Source organism: Aedes albopictus, chromosome 1, assembly GCF_035046485.1.
Source record: "Aedes albopictus strain Foshan chromosome 1, AalbF5, whole genome shotgun sequence".
Classification (NCBI taxonomy): Eukaryota; Metazoa; Arthropoda; class Insecta; order Diptera; family Culicidae; genus Aedes; species Aedes albopictus.
In genome coordinates this window covers 38,544,852-38,566,212 of record NC_085136.1, presented here as the reverse complement: position 1 = coordinate 38,566,212, position 21,361 = coordinate 38,544,852, and the positions used below count along the sequence as shown (strand labels likewise).

General features: G+C 45.2%; 1 pseudogene; it reads right to left on the bottom strand.

Moving 5' to 3' along the window:
* Positions 1 to 1,098: 1,098 nt before the first annotated feature.
* The window catches only part of LOC134288291 (uncharacterized), a 68,772-nt pseudogene continuing 48,509 nt past the window's right edge, over positions 1,099 to 21,361 (bottom strand).

Genomic DNA, 21,361 nt, shown 5'->3' with positions numbered 1-21,361 from the left:
ATGAACAGCGCAGAGCGGCAGTAGTCGTGGTAACGGCGGCGGTGGCCGCGACGAAGAGCGGCGGTTGCCGTAGAAGACGAAGAGCGGCGGTAGCAGTAGAGAACGGCGGCTGTGGTCATGACAAAATCGGCTTTGGTCGACTAGGCGACGAGGGTTGGCGGTGGCCATGGAGAAAAGCGGCGGGCCGCAGCAACTACCGCTACAAAGGAGGGCAGCGTGGTGGTTATTGGCGGCATTCCGTAGCCACAAGTGCTACGTGTGGGTCGGCGATGGAGCATTCGTTGCGTTTGATGAGCGGTGAGGAGGGGGGGGGGCGCTGGGAGTCCGAGCATATTCTAAACCGTCGGTGCCGGAGAAGCACTGAGCCAGACGTGATGATCACCCCCAATTCCCCTACGATTCTTTCATCGGCAGAGGCCGCCGGTCGGACGTTCCAGAGGTTCCCCGCCCGTTGGGGGGGGGGGGGGTTTTGGTACTAACTCGTCCGGCATTAGTCCGGCAGGACTACACTCGCGAGGATACCGGCTCCCTTGATACCGAACACCAGGGCCGGGTCTTTTCCACGCGGTCTTCGCCCGATCCCGTCGACGTCCGTATCGCGCGATGGCTCGTACTCTACTCCCCGCTCGGTTGCCTCGATCGTCGTTTTATTTGCCCCACACTTTCGTCTTTTATCGTCTTCGTACTTCCGATCCACCATCGCTGTCGACTTCATTACCGAGCAGAGGATGCTCGTCAGTACCAACCGCACACCACTGGTGCTGCCCATCGGAACGTTCAAATTGAACGTTATCGCGAAAAAAACATTTATCCTCCTTCCCCAAACCATCGGCCAAGCAAAATGTTACCGTTTCGTACGGTAACAACACAAATTTATGCACTACTTCTTGCACTTCGGTACGGAACAGTAGCTTTTCCTCCGCGGGCAACTTCCGGACATGGGGTAGCAAACTTTTTCGCCTCGATATCGATTAGACGATGCTGAGCGCTTCTTTTGGAGGCCCGGCGTAGTGGTCGTGCGTCACCTTCATCGGTGTGGTCGATTTCTGTCGGTTCGGGGATTTCAACAATCTCATTTCGATCACTTGTATCATCTGCTCAAGTTTCTTGCATATTGGCATTCCTGGGAGTCTCGGCGCCATCAGGTTGTAAATTTCCGCCCGACTTTCGCGGTTTCATGTGGTCCTTGAGGAACAACAGCGACTAGAGATGGGCAATCAGATCCGGACACGTTCAAAAGATCCGTTTCAGAAAAATGAACTAGTGAGCCGTGGATCTTTTACAGAGATAGTCGGATCAAAAGTTTGTGAGAAAGAGCGTAAAAGAACCGATATTTCTCTTCGTTTTACTCTGGTTCATTTCCAAAACACAAATCTACGACTAATATACGTGTTTCTCTCGCGCCAAGCAAACACTGCCAACAGCAGTGGCCAAGTTCCCTCATCCCTTGCCTTACAACCGCAAACAACGCATGTGATCTCCTGCTGAAGAGAAGTACCGGCAGTCCCGACAGAGCTGACCGAACAATCCGAACCCGAGCTCACACATTATTAGTTCTTTCGTTCGGTTCTTCAGCAGTATGTTGTGTGGTGCTGGCGCTGGGAGAGACATAATGCGGGTCACACCAAGAGAATGAGTGTCGTAAGCTATGTTTGAGAGAATAACTGAGGGGGTTAGAAGCAAATGGGTGTATTTGACAAAAACCAAGTTTCGAGTAAATGAGGTTTAAACGTTATCTCCAATTTTTCATCCCATACAAATTGTATGAAGTTTCAAAATCGACCCAATTTTCTACGATTTATTGTAATTTTTCTAACAATCTTAAAAACAATTATAAAAATGTTCCTGAAAGCTTGAATTCTGAAGATTTTTTTGATTTGCTCAACTCAAAATCGACAAAATGGTCACTTACACCCCTTTGATTCTGGGCCCCTCAACTGGAAGCAAGCAATCCCATTCGTTCAGTGAGGCTTGGTCATGCAGAACTGAGCCGCTGATCCGCTCGAAAGATCCGTTTCACTAATGTGGTGGATCCGGTTCGAATCCGATCACTGAAGTTAGCCGCTTTGCCCACCTCTAACAGCGACTTAAAATGCGGCCAGGTGGTGTAAGTTTCGTAATTGAGGGGCGCTTCATCGCCTGATCGTCCTTCCGGTACTTTTTGTAGCTCCTTACCGAACTGATTCCGCACCGTCTTCCATTTTTTCTTGATGTCGTCCGCTAAAAACGAAAAAGCGAAACATTAGATTGCAACAAAAAGAAATTACTGCGGACTAAATTACTTGTCACGTCTTCTCCAAATTCCGTCGCAATTTGCCGTCAGAGCTTCTCCGCTATCACTTTGTTCCGATACACCTTTAATGTTTGGTCCCAAAGTGGTGTACGCTCAAATACGAGTGAAATTAATGCTTGGACTAAAGTTTGGACCAAGGCTCCAGAAGGTCACGTCAATGATAGGCTCTGCACCGTTCCACTTTTTCCACAAACGTCGCATAGGTTTGCGGTCTGTTGAGGCCTGATTCCTCGTAAAGTTTTCCTCAAAAGCCGGTTATCGATTCCTTTCCAGGAGACAAGATGCAACCTTTGGCGATTTTTTTGAAAAAAATAAATAAAAAGATTTTCCTCATAGTCCTAAATTGTATACAAGTAAATATATTTTATGTACGAAATCGCTCGTCTAGTTTACAAACGCGTTGTTTTCTGCAACGGAAATATTTTTGATGTGCTTGAGATCGTTTCAAAATACTTTTGTATATTTTGTTTACGTTCGGCGAACCTGGAATTAATATCTACGCATGAGCAAGTTCAACGTTTGTCAGATTAGTGATTTCGTTACAATATTCAACTCCATTTGTAGTGTTTCAACATGGTGGTACGAATAGACCGTAGTTTAAAGGCAAATTGCTTCCAATTTACGAAAATTAATTTTACGAAATATTTACGTCGAGGTTTTACGAAAAAATATTATCAGTGCAAGCTAATTACTTCACTATTGCTCCAGGAAATTCCTTCCATGCCTTTTTTTCACAATTTTTTTCCGCAATCATTGCGGAAGGGACATTTTTTCTGGCAGTCCTTTCATGGGTTTAACAAGAATATTACTAAAAAAAAATCAGATAATTCTTTATAATTACCTCCATGGATGCCACCATGAATTTGTTTAAGTAGAGATACTGTCAATATTATTCAAAAAGAAATCTGAAATGTTGACAGAAAGAAGATACTCGCAGGATTTCTTAGATAGGTTTCAGCAAGAATTCTTTTAAAGATTCCTGCTAGAGACTGTCCATATACTACGTAAACTCTTAATGGGAGAGGGTGTTTGGCCAAAGTATATGCTCCATACAAATTTTAATTTTTTTTTTCTCAGGCTTGCCAACGAAGCGCATGAAGAGTGCCTTTAGCATCCCTTTAGAATGTGTCCCTGTCCGAGCATTTACTTGAAAATTTCTCCTGGGATTCCTCCAGAGATTTTTGTTCACCTGATTGTTCCTCTCGGGAATTTTCTTTGTGACTTCTCTAAAAAATAATCTCAGTTTCTCTAAAAAATAATCTCAAGAGACTACATTTCATTGGAATGCCTTAAAGGATTATATAAAATATTCCTTAAATTTCTTTAGATTTTTTTTAGAGATGTCTCAAATTTGCTGGGAACTCCGTTAGGGGTTTCTCCAGGAATTTTTCCAAACGTTTCTGCAAGAGATGCAATTCCAGGTGAAATATTTTTCACATGGATTCGGAGATTCTTACATAAATGGTGTTGTCCTTTAGAAATTTTCCATAATCTTTCTCAGAAATTAATGTTTGAATATCTTCAGTGGGTACTTAAAATATTACACCATTTTATTAAGGGATTTTCCTGGGCTTTTATTTGGAAATTCCTCGGGAAAATTTCTCAAGAGATTATGTTCAATGTTTTCTTCAGATATTCCTCCAACAACTGTTTTGGTTATATTCAGACCTTCCTTCCAAAAGTTATCTAAACAATTCTTGCAGAAATCTATTGCTGAGCATTTTTTTAAGGAATTAAAAAAAACAATTCTTTGAATACCTGCATTGTAACGGAAAATCAGCAACAGAATAATACGAACCGAGACCAACGGCAACGACCCCAGCGAACAAAAAGGACTTGCGATTGGAAACTCGGTACGTGGAACTGCCGATCTCTCAACTACATTGGGAGCACCCGCATACTCGCCGATCTACTGAAGGACCGCGGGTTCGGCATCGTAGCGCTGCAGGAGGTGTGTTGGACAGGATCCATGGTGCGAACGTTTAGAGGTAATCATACCATCTACCAGAGCTGCGGCAACACACGCGAGCTGGGAACAGCTTTCATCGTGATGGGTGATAAGCAGGAGCGCGTGATCGGTTGGTGGCCGATCGACGAAAGAATGTGCAGGTTGAGGATCGAGGGCCGATTCTTCAACTTCAGCATAATAAACGTGCACAGCCCACAATCCGGAAGTACTGATGATGACAAGGACGCATTTTACGCGCAGCTCGAACGCGAGTACGACCGCTGCCCAAGCCACGACGTCAAGATCATCAAAGGAGATTTGAACGCTCAGGTAGGCCAGGAGGAGGAATTCAGACCGACGATTGGTAAGTTTAGCGCCCACCAGCAAACGAACGAAAACGGCCTACGACTCATTGATTTCGCCGCCTCCAAAAATTTGGCCATACGTAGCACCTTTTTCCAACACAGCCTCCCTTATCGTTACACCTGGAGATCACCACAACAGACGGAATCTCAAATCGACCACGTTCTAGGCTGACCATCCGTCCCGTATTTAACCCTTATGTGGCCGACAGGGTACCCGGGTACCCAGCGCCCATTTAAAAAGCACGGTGTAGAAAAAAGCAAAAAATTTGTCGGACACATAACGGTTAACGGGACAACAAAATTTTCAAACGCTCGTCTCTGGAGCATAGTTAACGTTTTTAACTTAATTATTCGTTCTTTCTAGCTGAAATAGCATTATTTACATCATGCAGTTCTGTTTTTGGACATTGATTTTCTTTTTGTTTAGTTTCCGGAATGTGTCCCGTATTTAAACGGGACAAATCTGGTCAGCCTACCACGTTCTGATTGACGGACGGCACTTCTCCGACATTATCGACGTCAGGACCTATCGTGGCGCCAACATCGACTCCAACCACTATCTGGTGATGGTCAAACTGCGCCCAAAACTCTCCGTCATCAACAATGTACGGTACCGGCGACCGCCACGGTACAACCTAGAGCGACTGAAGCAACCGGATGTCGCCTCAGCATACGCGCAGAATCTCGAAGCCGCGTTGCCAGACGAGGGCGAGCTCGATGAGGCCCCTCTAGAGGACTGCTGGAGTACAGTGAAAGCAGCCATCAACGACGCAGCCGAGAGCATCATCGGGTACGTGGAATGGAATCGACGGAACGAATGGTTCGACGAAGAGTGCAGAACGGTTTTGGAGGAGAAGAACGCAGCGAGGACTGTAATGCTGCAGCAAGGGACTCGACAGAACGTGGAACGTTATAAACAGAAGCGGAAACAGCAGACCCGCCTCTTTCGGGAGAAAAAGCGCCGCCTGGAAGAAGCGGAGTGTGAAGAAATGGAATTGCTGTGCCGTTCCCAAGAAACACGGAAGTTCTATTAGAAGCTCAACGCATCCCGCAACGGCTTCGTGCCGCGAGCCGAAATATGCAGGGATAAAGACGGAGGCCTCTTGACGGATGGACGTGAGGTGATCGAAAGGTGGAAGCAGCACTTCGATCAGCACCTGAACGGCGTGGAGATCGTAGGCACGGGAGCCCACGGCAGCGGAAGGAACGACGACGGCAGTGCAGCGGAGGACGGAAATGAACCAACTCCCACGCTGAGGGAAGTTAAGGATGCCATTCACCAGCTCAAAACCAACAAAGCAGCTGGTAAGGATGGTATCGCAGCTGAACTCATCAAGATGGGCCCAGAAAAATTGGCCACCTGTCTGCATCGGCTGATAGTCAGGATCTGGGAAACCGAACAGCTACCGGAGGAGTGGAAGGAAGGGGTAATCTGCCCCATTCACAAGAAAGGCGACCATTTGGAATGTGAGAACTTCAGGGCGATCACTATTTTGAATGCCGCCTACAAAGTGCTATCCCAGATCATCTTCCGTCGTCTGTCACCTAAAACAAATGAGTTCGTGGGAAGTTTATCAAGCCGGCTTCATCGACGGCCGGTCGACAACGGACCAGATCTTTACCGTACGGCAAATCCTCCACAAATGCCGTGAATACCAGGTCCCAGCGCACCACCTGTTCATCGACTTCAAAGCGGCATACGATAGTATCGACCGCGCAGAGCTATGGAGAATCATGGACGAAAACGGCTTTCCTGGGAAGCTGACTAGACTGATTAAAGCAACGATGGACGGTGTGCAAAGCTGCGTAAGGGTTTCGGGTGAACTATCCAGTTCATTCGTATCTCATCGGGGACTGCGACAAGGTGACGGACTCTCATGTCTACTCTTCAACATCGCGCTGGAAGGTGTGATGTGACGAGCCGGGCTCAACAGCCGGGGAACGATTTTCACAAAATCCGGTCAATTTGTGTGCTTTGCGGACGACATGGACATTATCGCTAGAACATTTGGAACGGTGGCAGAACTGTACACCCGCCTGAAACGCGGAGCAGCAAAGGTCGGACTGGTGGTGAATGCCTCAAAAACAAAGTACATGCTGGTAGGCGGAACCGAACACGACCGGATCCGTCTATGTAGCAATGTTACGATAGACGAGGATACTTTCGAGGTGGTGGAGGAATTCGTCTACTTCGGATCCTTACTGACGGCTGACAACAACGTGAGCCATGAAATTCGGAGGCGCATCATCAGCGCAAGTCGGGCCTACTACGGGCTCCAGAAGAAACTGCGGTCGAAAAAGATTCACCCACGCACCAAATGCACCATGTACAAAACGCTAATAAGACCGGTGATCCTCTACGGGCACGAGACATGGACCATGCTCGAGGAGGACCTTCAAGCACTCGGAGTTTTCGAGCGACGCGTGCCAAGGACGATCTTCGGCGGTGTGCAGGAGAACGGTGTGTGGCGAAGAAGGATGAACCACGAGCTCGCTGCACTTTACGGCGAACCCAGCATCCAGAAGGTGGCCAAAGCCGGAAGGATACGGTGGGCAGGGCATGTTGCAAGAATGCCGGACAATAACGCTGCAAAGCTGGTGTTTGCAACGGATCCGGTTGGCACAAGAAGGCGTGGAGCGCAGAGAGCACGATGGGCGGACCAGGTGGAGCGTGACTTGGCGAGCATTGGGCGCGACCGAGGATGAAGAGCGGCAGCCACAAACCGAGTATTGTGGCGTACTATTGTGGATTATGTCTTGTCTTAATGATGTTGAACAAATAAATGTATGTATGTATGTATGTATGTATGTATGTATGAATACCTGCAGACTGCAGAAGGTTCTGAAGTTCTACCAAGTATACCCGCTTTTTTTTTGCACCTGTAGATTTTGTGTTACAAATCAGTCAATTTTGAATCCATTCATAATGATTATATGTGTAAGCAGGTAGACATCGTGGTACCGTGACCGAACAATCAAATCAATTGGTTTAAAGTATATTGAGTTATAGTAAATTAAAACGTGCCCTGGACAAAACAAAAACGGGTTAATATTTCACAAATTTCTTGAAGAAATTGGAAAAGAAATATCTTAAGAAATTCCTCGAATTCTAAAAAAGTACTTGGGGGAAACTTCTCGGGAAACTTTTGGTTAATTTCCTAGAAAACATATTGAGAAATATAGAAGAAAATTCGTGGAGAAATTTAACGACATTCTCGAAGCACTATTCGTTGACAAATCTGGTAGACAAATTTCTGAAAAACAAACTTCTCTAAGAATACTTTGATAGACGCATAGATAAGCAAATATCTTTGGAAAAAAAACTCTTGAAATATTTCTAAAGCAATTTCCGTAGAAATTCCAAGGATACATTTTTAAATATTGCTTTAAAGAATCCGTGATGATGTAACTGGAGCTATCAATAGAAGAAATTAGAGGAATATTTGGAGGAAATCCTGAAGGAATCTCTGGAGGAATTTCTGCCTTCATCACTTAATGTAAAATGCAAGAATTATGAGAAATACCTGTTGCAGTTTCTGGATGAAGAGACTCCTGGATGGACACTTATATGACCGGATTCAGTTATACAAGTAATTTCTGATGGAGTTTCAGGAGGAATCCAAAGATGTCTACCTAGAAGAATTCTTGAAGTAATTTCCGGAGAGAAACTCATGAGGGGATGTCTAAAGAAATTTCTTAAAGAAATCCTGAAAAAAACCTTGGTAGATTTGAAAATCGAATTCTTGGAGTAATTTCTGAAAGATTCCACGGAATAATGTTGAACGAAATCCATAGAAGACTTTTTTGGTCTTAACATTTTTGGATAAATTTATGGAATTATCGCATTAGGGATTTTGAAGGAATTTCCAGGAATATTTATAAAAGAATCCCCACAACAATTCTAGAAGAAACCTTTGATTCTATTAAAAAAAACGCTGAATGCATTTCTGAATCCGTGGATGATTTCTTGAAAGAATTCTCGTACAGATTCCCTATAAAAATCCATACAGGAATTTTTAAGGAAACTCATACAAAATTTTCAAGATGATTTTTTTTGAGAACATGCTGGATTATCCTTTGATGAAAATTCCGAAGTAAATTCTTGAAGAAATTCTGAAACAATCCATGAAAGATGATTTAAAGAGTTTCGAAAAGAAAAAGACCTTCCGGAAGCAATTCATGGAGGATTTTCTAAAGGAATCCTTGGAGCAATATCGGAAAGAATCCAGGAAAGATTTCATAAAAAAAAATCTTTTTTTTTTGCTTCCAGCTACCCTTTGGAAACGCATGCTACACCATCCAACCATAGCAGCAATCAATAACCCGCACCTTTTTCCACGAACCCGATCATCGACCGTCGCCCGTTAACGCAAATCAAAACACCATTTCTTCGGAATTGGAAAGCCACCGGACACCTGCTCGCCGACTCGCTGGCCAATTGTTTTTTCGCTCGAAATCCAACGCCTTTGCGTCGTCGCATGCCTACCCATATCAGGTACCCAGTCCCAGTAGTTACGACGAAATTAAATGCGCTGATCACAGCGTCCTTCCGTGCGCACTATATGTAGGTGAAAATTCGTGGAAACGCGTGCCACTTGTCCCCGAAACGAAGCGCGTTAGAAAATGCAACGTTTTCGAAACGGAGAAATTGGCGCTTGTATCATGCGCGGTAGCACATCAAGCTATTTTGTTGATGCGGGGAATGCGATATAAAATGAGCATTTGGAATCAAATGACTTGCGTAGATATGCACTTCCCCTGAAAACTAAGTGTGGAAGTACATTGTGACAATTTTCGAAAAATTTACATCTTCATCTCGAAAACTTTGGTGGTTTTTTCACAAAAAAAAACGCATATTAACTCGTGCTCGCCTGCAGTTCTTGCGCCGCGTCACGCTTACTAATTACAATTTCCGTACTGAAGGCAGATTATCGCACATGCAAAGCAGATAATCTATACCAGCAGCTAAAATAATGGATTGCGGGAGTAGTAGGATATCTCGTCGTATCAGCAAAAAAATCTCACGTGACTTTCGGGCCTCTCCGATATCTAGAGTACCGACTGGCGAAATGGTGCACTCCGAGCCAGAACAAATTGCTGACGAGTGTGCCCTAATTGCCATCCAATGTACCGCTGATGGTCAGCGGTGTGCACAGGAAGCTTGGAGAACTTCGTGTGAAGCTGATGCGATTCTTCTGGATAGCTCCTCCCGGAAGCTTAGAACCTGAAAGTTTGGAATGCGTTTGCTGCAAGCTTCTCCTGGCAGCTATGAAATAAACATAAAGGAACTTATGAACACCTTGCCTTGATAGCATATGGTAATTCCTTGCTACATCTGCGTAGCACTGTGTTTGCCACAGCTTTTCCCCAAACCGAGCAACAACGATTCAGCAATTTCCAGAGAAATTCCCTACTCCGCTACTCGTTTGCTACACAGCACTGCGTTGAGTGCATTCTCCCGATCCGACCCTCACAGCTAAATTCTAAAAATTTGCATACATATCGAAATTACTACTTCACTTCTTATAGCAGCTACTGTAGGAACTGGCGCTTCTTGATCTTCGAGAGAATCTGTTCTTCTCAACACTCCTCCCACCAGCTCAAATGGAAACTCTTCCCTCCCTTCGACGCAACGAGAACCAACTAGGTACCTTCGAAGAACCCCAGCTCCGAATCGTTGCACTTTCGCTCTCTTTTCCCGTGGTAGGTACGGCTATGAGTGAGATGCATTTCTTCCGTTTCGCGGAATGTACCGTGCTGCACTAGTAAGGAGGTTCATCCGTTCGCTACTGTGACGCCATCGCGATCAAATTAATTACGTTTCACAAGCGCCTCATCACCGTCTCATCTTCGCTGGTTGACCGACCGACCGGCTCGCTCCGGCGGAAATGGGACGCAAAAGTCAAGTAGGTACAGTAAACGTTCAGTACAGCATGTACTTCTTGTTCACATGTCTTGACTTGAGAGAACATTTTTCCATGTTCGAAATAATTGTATTCCGAAAGAAACTAGGGATTCCCAGTCGGTCCAGGAACTTTTTGTAATGATCACAGAAGAGCCACAGAGTGCAGCTTACATTCATTTCATTCATTTATTTAGTTAACATCAAATTCATGATAATACTGAATCAACAATTTGCCGACATAATACTCGATTTGCAGCTGCAGCTCTCCAACGTCGGTCACGCCCAACACTCGCCAGATCACGCTCCACCTGGTCCACCCATCATGCTCTCTGCGCTCCACGCCTTCTTGTACCAACCGGATGGTTAGCAAACACCAACTTTGCAGGGTTGTTGTCCGGCATTCTTGCAACATGCCCTGCCCACCGTATCCTTCCAGATTTGGCCACTTTCTGGATGCTGGGTTCGCCGTAAAGTGCAGCGAGCTCGTGGTACATCCTTCTCCGCCACACACCGTTCTCCTGCACGCCACCGAAGATCGTCCTTAGCACGCGTCGCTCGAAAACTTCGAGTGCTTGCAGGTCCTCCTCGAGCATCGTCCATGTCAAGTGTCCGTAGAGAACCACCGGCCTTATTAACGTCTTGTACATGGTACATTTAGTGCGGGGGTGAAGCTTTTTTGACCGCAGTTTCTTCTGGAGCCCATAGTAGGCACGACTTCCACTGATGCTGCGCCTTCGTATTTCACGGCTCACGTTATTGTCAGCCGTTAGCAAGGAACCAAGGTAGACGAATTCCTCTACCACCTCGAAAGTATCCCCGTCTATCGTAACATTGCTGCCAAGGCTTGTCCTGTCTCGCTCAGTTCCACCTACCAGCATGTACTTTGTCTTAGCCGCATTCACCACCAGTCTGACCTTTGCTGCTTCGCGTTTCAGGCGGGTGTACTGTTCTGCCACCGTTCCAAATGTTGTAGCAATAATATCCATGTCATCCGCAAAACAGACAAAATGGCTGGATTTCGTGAAAATCGTACCCCGGCTGTTGAGCCCGGCTCGTCGCATCACAACTTCCAGGGCGATGTTGAATAGTAGGCAGGAAAGTCCATCCCCTTGTCGTAGTCCCCGTCGAGATTCGAATGAACTGGATAGTTCACCCTAAATACTTACGCTGTTCTGCACACCGTCCATCGTTTCTCTTATCAGTCTAGTCAGCTTCCCGGGAAATCTGTTCTCGTACATAATTTTCCATTCGATGAACAGGTGATGCGTTGGGACCTGGTATTCATGGCATTTCTGGAGGATTTGCCGTACGGTGAAGATCTGGTCCGTTGTCGACCGGCCGTCGATGAAACCGGCTTGGTATCTTCCCACGAACTCATTTAATTTAGGTGAAAGACGACGGAAGATTATATGGGATAGCACTTTGTAGGCGGCATTCAAAATGGTGATCGCTCGAAAGTTCTCACACTTTAACTTGTCGCCTTTCTTGTGGATGGGACAGATTATCTCTTCCTTCCACTCCTCCGGTAGCTGTTCGGTTTCCCAGATCTTGACTACTAGCTGGTGCAGACAGGTGGCCAACTTTTCCGGGCCCATCTTGATGAGTTCTGCTGCGATACCGTGCTTACCAGCTGCTTTGTTGTTTTTGAGCTGGTGGATAGCATCCTTAACTTCTCTCAGCGTGGGAGTATGTTCGTTTCCGTCCTCTGCTGCACCAACATAGTCATTTCCTCTGCTGCCTTGGTCCTCCGTGCCTACATTCTCTTCACCATTCAGGTGCTCGACGAAGTGCTGCTTCCACCTTTCGATCACCTCACGTTTGTCCCTCAGGAGGCTCCCGTCCTTATTTCTGCAGATTTTGATTTGCGGCACGTAGCCTTTGCGGGATGCGTTGAGCTTCTTGTAGAACTTACGTGTTTCTTGTGAACGGCACAGCAGTTCCATTTCCTCGCACTCCGCTTCTTCCAGGCGGCGCTTTTTCTCCCGGAAGAGACGGGTCTGCTGCTTCCGCTTCTGTCTGTATCGCTCCACATTCTGAGAGTTTTGAGCGCAGTTTAACCATCACCAGGTAGTGATCAGAGTCGATATTAGCGCCACGATAGGTTCTGACGTCGATAATGTTGGAGAAGTGCCGTCCATCAATCAGAACGTGGTCGAATCGCGATTCCGTTTGTTGTGGTGATCTCCAGGTGTAACGATACGGGAGACTGTGCTGGAAGAAGGTGCTACGAATGGCCATGTTCTTGGAGGCGGCGAAATCGATGAGGCGTAGGCCGTTTTCGTTCGTCAGCTGGTGGGCGCTGAACTTTCCAATCGTCGGTCTGAATTCCTCCTCCTGGCCTACCTGAGCGTTTAGATCCCCTATGATGATCTTGACGTTGTGGTTTGGGCAGCGGTCGTACTCGCATTCGAGCCGCGCGTAAAATGCGTCTTTGTCATCATCAGTGCTTCCGGAGTGAGGGCTGTGCACGTTTATTATGCTAATGTTGAAGAATCGGCCCTTGATCCTCAACCTGCACATTCTTTCGTCGATCGGCCACCAACCGATCACGCGTCTCTGCATGTCGCCCATCACTATAAAAGCTGTTCCCAGCTCGCGTGTGTTGCCGCAGCTCTGGTAGATGGTATGATGTGATTGTGCTGACTGAGACCTGGCTAGATGAAGTGATTCCGTCGTGCATGCTGTTCAACAATGACTACATGGTTTATCGTGGGGACCGAACGCCGCTGACAAGTACCGAAACGCGTTCTGACTCATCGCGGTGATGTGCACCATCCCGTCCAACCTGATTCCAGTCGATGAAGTTGGAATTGAACATGTGTGGGTGTCCTTGAGAACGAACAGATGCAGTCTTGCAATTGGAGCGGTGTATATTCCTCTGGATAAAGCATCCGATGCACAACTTATTGACCGTCATATATCCTGCATGGAATCCGTGATGTCATCTTCCAAACATGATGCAGCGGCAGTATTTGGTGACTACAATCGTCCAGGAATTCGCTGGATACGACACGTGGATCACATATGTTCCGTGGACGTCGCGTGTTCATCTCTAACACAGTCCAACGTAACATTGGTTGACGGAATAAGCTCAAACAATATGTGGCAACTAAATGACTTGAAAAATCAGTACGGCAACGTCTACTATTTGTTGGTGGTCTACTAGAGTTGGTGAACGGTTCCAGTATTGAAGAAGATGACGATCTTCTCGTTTGAATCGATCCCAATCACAAACCTTTTCTGTTTTGCGTCGAAAACTGTGGTCCAACGATGGATGCATTCGAGGACGACTTCGATTTCAATGCATTAGACTTCAGAAAAGCAGATTTCAGTAGACTGAGTGAGCACCTGACACTGGTTAATTGGTCAATTGTGACTAGTTGCACTACTCTAGATGAAGCTGTTGATAAATTCACGGACATCCTCCAGAACGCATTTGCGATGTTTGTGCCACAACGTCGTCCCCCGAAAAAGCCAGCTTGGTCGAACGCCGAACTGAGACTTCTGAAGCGGAGGTGCAACGCAGCCAATACAGTATACCGTAAACACCGCACACCGATGAACAAGTTGTCATTCAAGTTCGCCAGCCATCGTTACCGTAGTCTGAACTGTAGACTATATCGACAACACGCCGCCTCTACAGAACGTAATCTGAAGCAAAATCCCAAAAGCTTCTGGAACTTCGTGAGATCCAAACGCAAAGAGTCAGGTTTACCGTCGTCAATGTATCTGTACCACCAACGTGCTAATAGCCTGCCCGAAAAATGTGAACTGTTCGCCTCTTTCTTCAGTTCCGTGTTTGCCAATAATCGCGGAAGTGCTGATGCTGCATTGGAATTGACGCCAGCTGATTGCGTAGATGTTACTACGTTCGTTGTGTCACATGAATCCTTGCGAAAAGCAGTAAAAAAGCTGAAGTCGTCTTACCAGCCTGGACCTGACGGGATCGCCGCATGTTTCCTGAAGAAATGCAGTCAGCAATTGCTGGAGCCTCTCGCTTATCTGTTCAATTTTTCATTAAGAGCTTCAACTTTTCCTACGCGTTGGAAAGCATCGTGTATGTTTCCGGTGCATAAAAAGGACAGCAAAAACGATGTACGGTCATATCGTGGTATTACATCGCTTTGCGCGTGTTCAGTTATTTGAGATAATTGTGTCGGAACACCTCTATGAGCCAGCATGGATTTTTCCCAGGAAGAAGCGTCTCGACAAACTTGTGCGAATTCACCTCTTTTTGCCTGCGCAACATTGATCAAGGTCGACAAATAGATGCTGTTTACACCGATCTGAAGGCTGCATTCGACAAGGTTGACCATGATATACTGCTGAAAAAACTAGGAAAGCTTGGATTTTCTTCCAATTTAGTGGAATGGCTGCGTTCATACCTTTGCGGTAGGAAACTAGCAGTGAAAATTGGTTCGTCTATCTCGCGTTGGTTTGTAAGTAGTTCGGGTGCACCCAAAGGAAGCAATCTGAGCCCGCTTCTTTTTTCTTTGTTCATAAACGACGCTATCCTACACCTAGGAGACGGATTTTGCTTAGCATATGCTGATGATCTGAAGCTGTTCATCCTAGTAAATAGTATTGATGATTGTCGCAAACTCCAGACTGTGCTTGATAAGTTTGCAGCGTGGTGCAGTGCTAATAAGATGCAACTAAGCATCCGCAAATGTTTTGTCGTTAGTTTCCACCGCAAAATGAGTCATGTGCCGTTTCATTACATTATTGATGGGGAATTGTTAAACAGAACTGAATCAATTCGTGATCTTGGCGTGTCACTAGATTCGGCTCTATCATTCAGGAATCACCATGAAGAAGTTATCGACAGAGCACGAAGTCAATTAGGGTTTGTGAGCAAACTGTGCAAAGAGTTTAGAGACCCGTACACGCTCAAATCGTTGTATGTTAGTCTCGTTCGACCTATTCTCTAAACCTCTTCGATTGTATGGGATCCATATCACAGCACTGTCGCCTCCCGGATAGAATCCGTTCAAAAGCGGTTCATCAGGTTCGCGTTACGGAACTTGCCGTGGAATGACCCTTTAAATCTGCCACCGTATGGGAGCCGCTGTGAATTGATAGGATTGGAAACTTTGCAGTAGAGAAGAAAACGGCCTAAGGCTATGTTCGTAGCAAAACTTCTACCGGCGGAGATTGACGCGCCCAACTTGATTCAGATGATCAACTTCAACGTTCCTGGATATGCTCTTCGTCGCCCCGAATTCCTCCGATTGCCTTTCAGACGCCGTGATTATGCATCCCTAGAGCCGGTACGATCAATATTGGAGTGCTTCAACAAAGTAGTACACTTGTTTGATTTTAATATTACGACTAAGAGGTTTAATGCTATTCTAACACGTGTTATGTTCAATTAGGTTTATATTTTTATTCATTAAGACACCACTTTCGGATCAAATTCTCAATAATAAATAAATAAATAAATAAATAAATAAATAAATAAATAAATAAATAAATAAATAAATAAATAAATAAATAAATGATTACCTCTAAACGTTCGCACCATAGATCCTGTCCAACACACCTCCTGCAGCGCTACGATTCCGAACCCGCGGTCCTTCAGTATATCGGCGAGTATGTGGGTGCTCCCGATGAAGTTGAGAGATCTGCAGTTCCACGTACCGAGCTTCCAATCGCAAGTCACTTTTCGTCGCTGTGGTCGTCGCCTTTGGTATCGGTTCGCATTCTTCTTTTGTTGATTTTCCGGTGCTAGTCTTTTTTACGGCTGGCTCGCAGGGCCTGACACCAACCCACTAACCCAGGGAGCTGGGCTTACCTTCCCGGAAGCTACGGGTTCTGCATTGGCATTTCCTCCAACTACAGTGCTAAATAGCTAGGCTCGAGCGCCAGTCTTCGCCAGGGGTGGTGTTTTTAATGGGCGCCCAGGAGATAATATTTTACCTGAGCTTCCACCCCAATCCTTGAAAGTAATTCAGAGACGAATCTTTGGAGGAATCCTCGAATGAATTCTCAATGAAAGTTCTGCACGATTTTTCAAAAAGAATTTTCTTAAACATTATTGTAGCGACTGTAGAAGAAATCCTCGCGGAAGTATCTAAAGCAAACCTTGGACAAAATACTGATGATAATCTTGGAGGGAATCCTTGGAGGAGTTTTTGAAGGAATTGTAAGTAAACATAATCTCTGGTGGAACTCCTTAGTTTTTTCTATGTAGAAATTCTTGGAGTATCCCAAGCAACTATTCCCGAATATTTTTTGTAAGATGTTTTTTTGCTTAAAGAAACCTTGGAATAGTAAGTCGAGAAATTCTTGAAGCAGGAATGTACCAATAAATTTCTTAAATCGATTTCCAAAACAATCCATAAAATAATTTTGGAAAGAATCCTAGGAGAAATTCTTGAAGGAACCCTTGAAAATATGCTGAACGAATTGTTGGAGGAATTTCTACAATAATAGAATGGTTAAAACATAATACAATGAAGTCCGAAACGAGTCTTTGGATTAATGCTTGTTAGAGTTCGTGTAGGCATTCCTGAAAAGATTATTGAAGAAATTTCCTAAGGGACCCTTTAAGGAATTTTTGAAAGAATCCTTGAAAATGTTTCGAAGGAATCCTTGCAGGATTTAAAAAAAAAATTAGAATTTTCCTGAATCATCAAAAGGTATCGCAAAAGAAATACGAGGGTGAATGTGGCATGTTATAGACATGCACCCTAAAACGATTTTGTTTTTATTTATGTGTATTTTAACATCACGCTAATTCTACACTTTACAACCCTAAAACGAAACAACACATGCTTGTGCACAATTCACACAGATTTGTGTACTACACACTTATTTAAGAATAACGAGTCCGGTAACTATTTTTACTGGGCTCGAACTGTTAAACAATGATTTGGCGACAAATCAGCTTTTTTGTTTGAAGAGATAACGAACTTCAGTTATGTGTTCTACATTTTACTGATTTCGGTTATTTGAATCACTTGTTACCCGGTAATTCTCACATTATACGGAAAAGGGGAAAAAGTCAGTGAAATCAACTACCGATTTTCAGTAATCATTGCTCCTGTACCGAGTTTTCGCCAATGTAAACGAAAACAAACTGCTGCTCTCACGGGCAGCTGTCAAACATCCATTCATCATCATTTTCCAGGAGCAGCAGCAGCAGCAGAATTCTTATCGAACTCGATTTTGCCGTCCATAGCAGCAGAAGACTTGATCTTTTTATCACCCCGTCAACTCACAGGTAAGGAATACAAATTCTGCGACGAATTCATGGAGAAGGTTATTATGCGGGACTAGAACAGGGAAGATACTGCAATGCGAGGCTTCTCCCGTGTGGTTTAAAGATGGGGTTCCTTACACACTTTAGCACCAGCAGCATCGCGGATCTAGTTTTGTTCAACCACTTTCGCAAATCCGTCGACGATTGTGTACTGTCCACCCAAGAGCTGACAAAGATTTAAAAAGACGATTATTTTGCCGGCATTCATGACTTTCCGCAATGTACCCATGCAGAAATGATCAAATAACATAAAATGCGAGGGAGTGCGAGGTATGGGCAAGTATTGTGAAACTGGGGAACTCGGTAGTCAGCTGTAAACAAACGAATAACTGAAAGTCAGTATATTTCCCCAACAAAAATTGCTCAGATATTATTTGACAGATGATCAACTTTTCAATTTACATACTCTTCGGTAATTGAAAAAAATACCGAGTAGTCAGCAGTTCAAAACCCTGTAAAATTTTACTAAAGTCGGTAATCTAAACTAGCTGTGTACTGGATCAGCCTCCATCACCCATGTGTCAAATGTACACAGTTCCCAAGCAACACATATGGTCACAAAACAGTTACCTGAGCGCAGGTTATGGTTGCGCAGTAAGTAATAATGACTTCTGTGCAACCCTTACATGCGCTACCGTGACTCTTTAGTAACCATATGCGTTGCTTGGGTTACATTTCAGGCTCTAGCTCTGGTATGGGAACAAAGTTCATAATTATTTTTCACTGAACGATGAGGTGCACCATCAGGAATCGTTCAGTGCAAACATAATTGTTGATTTTATTCTCATGCCAGCGCTAGAGCCAGAAAAGTAACTGTGTACATTTGACACAGCAATGAGGCGGATCCAATCGTACACAAAAATGTGTAACTTGTGTAACCGTGTGTGGAACAGGTAGAACTCAGTCTCAACCTCATCAGAGAAAGAAGCGCCGGCAGGAGAAGCTGTACCGCGCTAAGTACACATGGAAGTTCTATGGCAAGCTGAACTACTCGCGCACAGACTTTGTGCCATAATCAGAGACGGCAAATAATGAAGATGATGAATAATGAGCAGACACAAACCAAAACAAACATACTCGTGAACAACAGAGGCCCGAGAATACTCGCATACTTCTTCATTCGTGAGTGACCGAAGCTGGCAAGCACTCGCATGTGATTCGCAAAGCTTCGTGAGTTTTTTGCATTTTGACGAAAAACGCATTTTAACGACTGTCAGTGCTGCTTATAGGAACAATGAAGCAAGCAATGAAGCATAAAGCATTAGTTTATGTTGGATAATCTCTGGATTTGCTATTATAACCACAATAAAATGCACTTTCCGCACCTCCACTAGTTCTTCACGAATAAAAACTCATGAGTGTTTCTGTTTTTGTTTTGCTTCTTACTCACGAAGCAGGCGGGTGCGAATTAACTCACACACTGTTTACACTCGGAATCGTGAGTAAGCCTTGTGTTGGCTTTACACTCGCGAATTGCTTCATGATGAGAGTAATTCCATTAAATGGTCACAATCCGAAATGTGCCGATACAATCACAGGAATCTTTTTACAAGCGAACGTGAAGTGGTCAAGAGGTGGTGGCAGCATAACGATGAGCGTCTTTATGGATCTAGGAGTATGTGGACAGGATGAAAAATTACCAGATCCTAACCTCCAAGAGATTGAGGAGGAGTTAGCCATTTAAGATAGCAAAGTCGCTGGAGCAAGCCAACTACCCAGCGAGCTTTTAAAATACGGTGGAGAAGCTCTGAAGAGCACTAGACTGGGGAACTGAGTCATTACCAAGGTCCATTACCAAGATTTGGGAGGAGGAAGTATTGCCGGAGGAATGGATGGAAGGCATCATGTGTCCCACCTACTGCGATTACACAACTGAGTGTTGCCTACAAGATACTCTCTCAAATTTCATGCTACCATCTATCACCGATTGAAAAAAGGTCGTGGGGCAATACCAGGCTCGATTCATGGGTGAACGCACTACAACGAAGCAGATATACGCCCTCCGCCAGGTGTTGCAGAAATGCCGCGAATACAACGTGCCCACACATAACTTGTTCATCAATTTCAAATCGGCGTATGATACAAACGATCGAGAACAGTTGAACAGCTGGCAGATTATGTACGAATACGAATTCCTTGATAAACTGATACGATTGATCAAGGCGACGGTGGATCGAGTGATGTGCGTAGTTCGCGTATCAGGGACACTCTCGAGTCCCTTCGAATCTCGCAGAGGGTTACGGCAAGGTGATGGTCTTTCGTGCTTGCTGTTCAACATTGCGTTAGAGGGTGTAATAAGGGAAGATTCAAAAATTACGTCCATCGTTTTTCGGGATTTCTAGACCCTCCCCCTCTGTCACGCAATTTCCCTATACTCAATACACGTACACGTCACACTTTTCTAGACCCCCCCCCCCTCCCTAAAATGTTGGTCGTAATTTTTGAACGTTCCCTAAGGAGAGCAGGGATAAACGCGAGTGGGACGATTTTCACGATGTCCGTTCAGCTGCTTGGTTTCGCTGATTGATATTGATATAATAGCTCGCAAATTTGAGACGATTGAGAAAACGTACATCCGACTCAAGAAAGAAGGCAGGTGAATTGGATTAGTCATTAATGTGTCGAACACAAAGTACATGACGGAAAAGATCTCTAAGGAGGAATTAACGCACCCGCCACCTCTAATTTCTATCGACGGTGATGGAATCGAGGCGCTTGGAGAATTGGTGTACTTGGGTTCACTGGTGACCACCGAAAACGACACCACCAGAGAAATTTAGGACCGCATTGTGGCAGGAAGTCAAGTTTACTTTGGACTCCGCGGAACTCTACGATTAAACAAAGTTCACCGTCACATGAAGTTAACTGTCTACATAATGCTGATTAGAGCGGCAGTCCTTTATGGACACGAAACTTGTGCTATTGGTGCAGAAGACCAACGCGCCCTAAGAGTTTTCGATCGGAAGGTGTTTCTTACCATCTACGGCGCAGTGCATATGGAAGACGGGACTTGGAGAGGTGAATGAACCACGAGCTATATCAGCTACTGAGAGAACCATCATCCACACCGCGAAAACCGGGAGGTTACGGTGAGCGGGGCACTTCATCAGGATGCTGGGTAGCAACCCAACTAAAATGGTTCTCGAGAGTCATCCGACCGGTACAAGAAGACGTGGTGCGCAGCGAGCTAGGTGGGTCGACCAAGTGGAGGACGATCTGCGGACCCTACGCAGAGTGCGGAACTGGAGACAAACAGCCATGGACCGAGTGAAATGGAGACGGCTACTATGTACAGCCGAGGCCACCCTGGCCTTAGTCTGACCGGTGAGGTAAGAACGTTATCATAGTTGTAACGTAACGGTAGAATAATAAACTGAAGAAGAAGAAAGTCTTCACGGTAGCAGAAAGCACTCCATATGAAGGATTGCTGTATTCAGCCTTCACTATTCCTTCAGGTGCATCGGGAAGCTTCAAACGGTGACGCCACCGGTGCAGCGATCCCATTGATGGAGCGCCATTCCCGCGGTTCGCGCGACCCACCAGCAACAACAACGGTGCGAAAGTTTCATTCATTAAAACTCTCGAA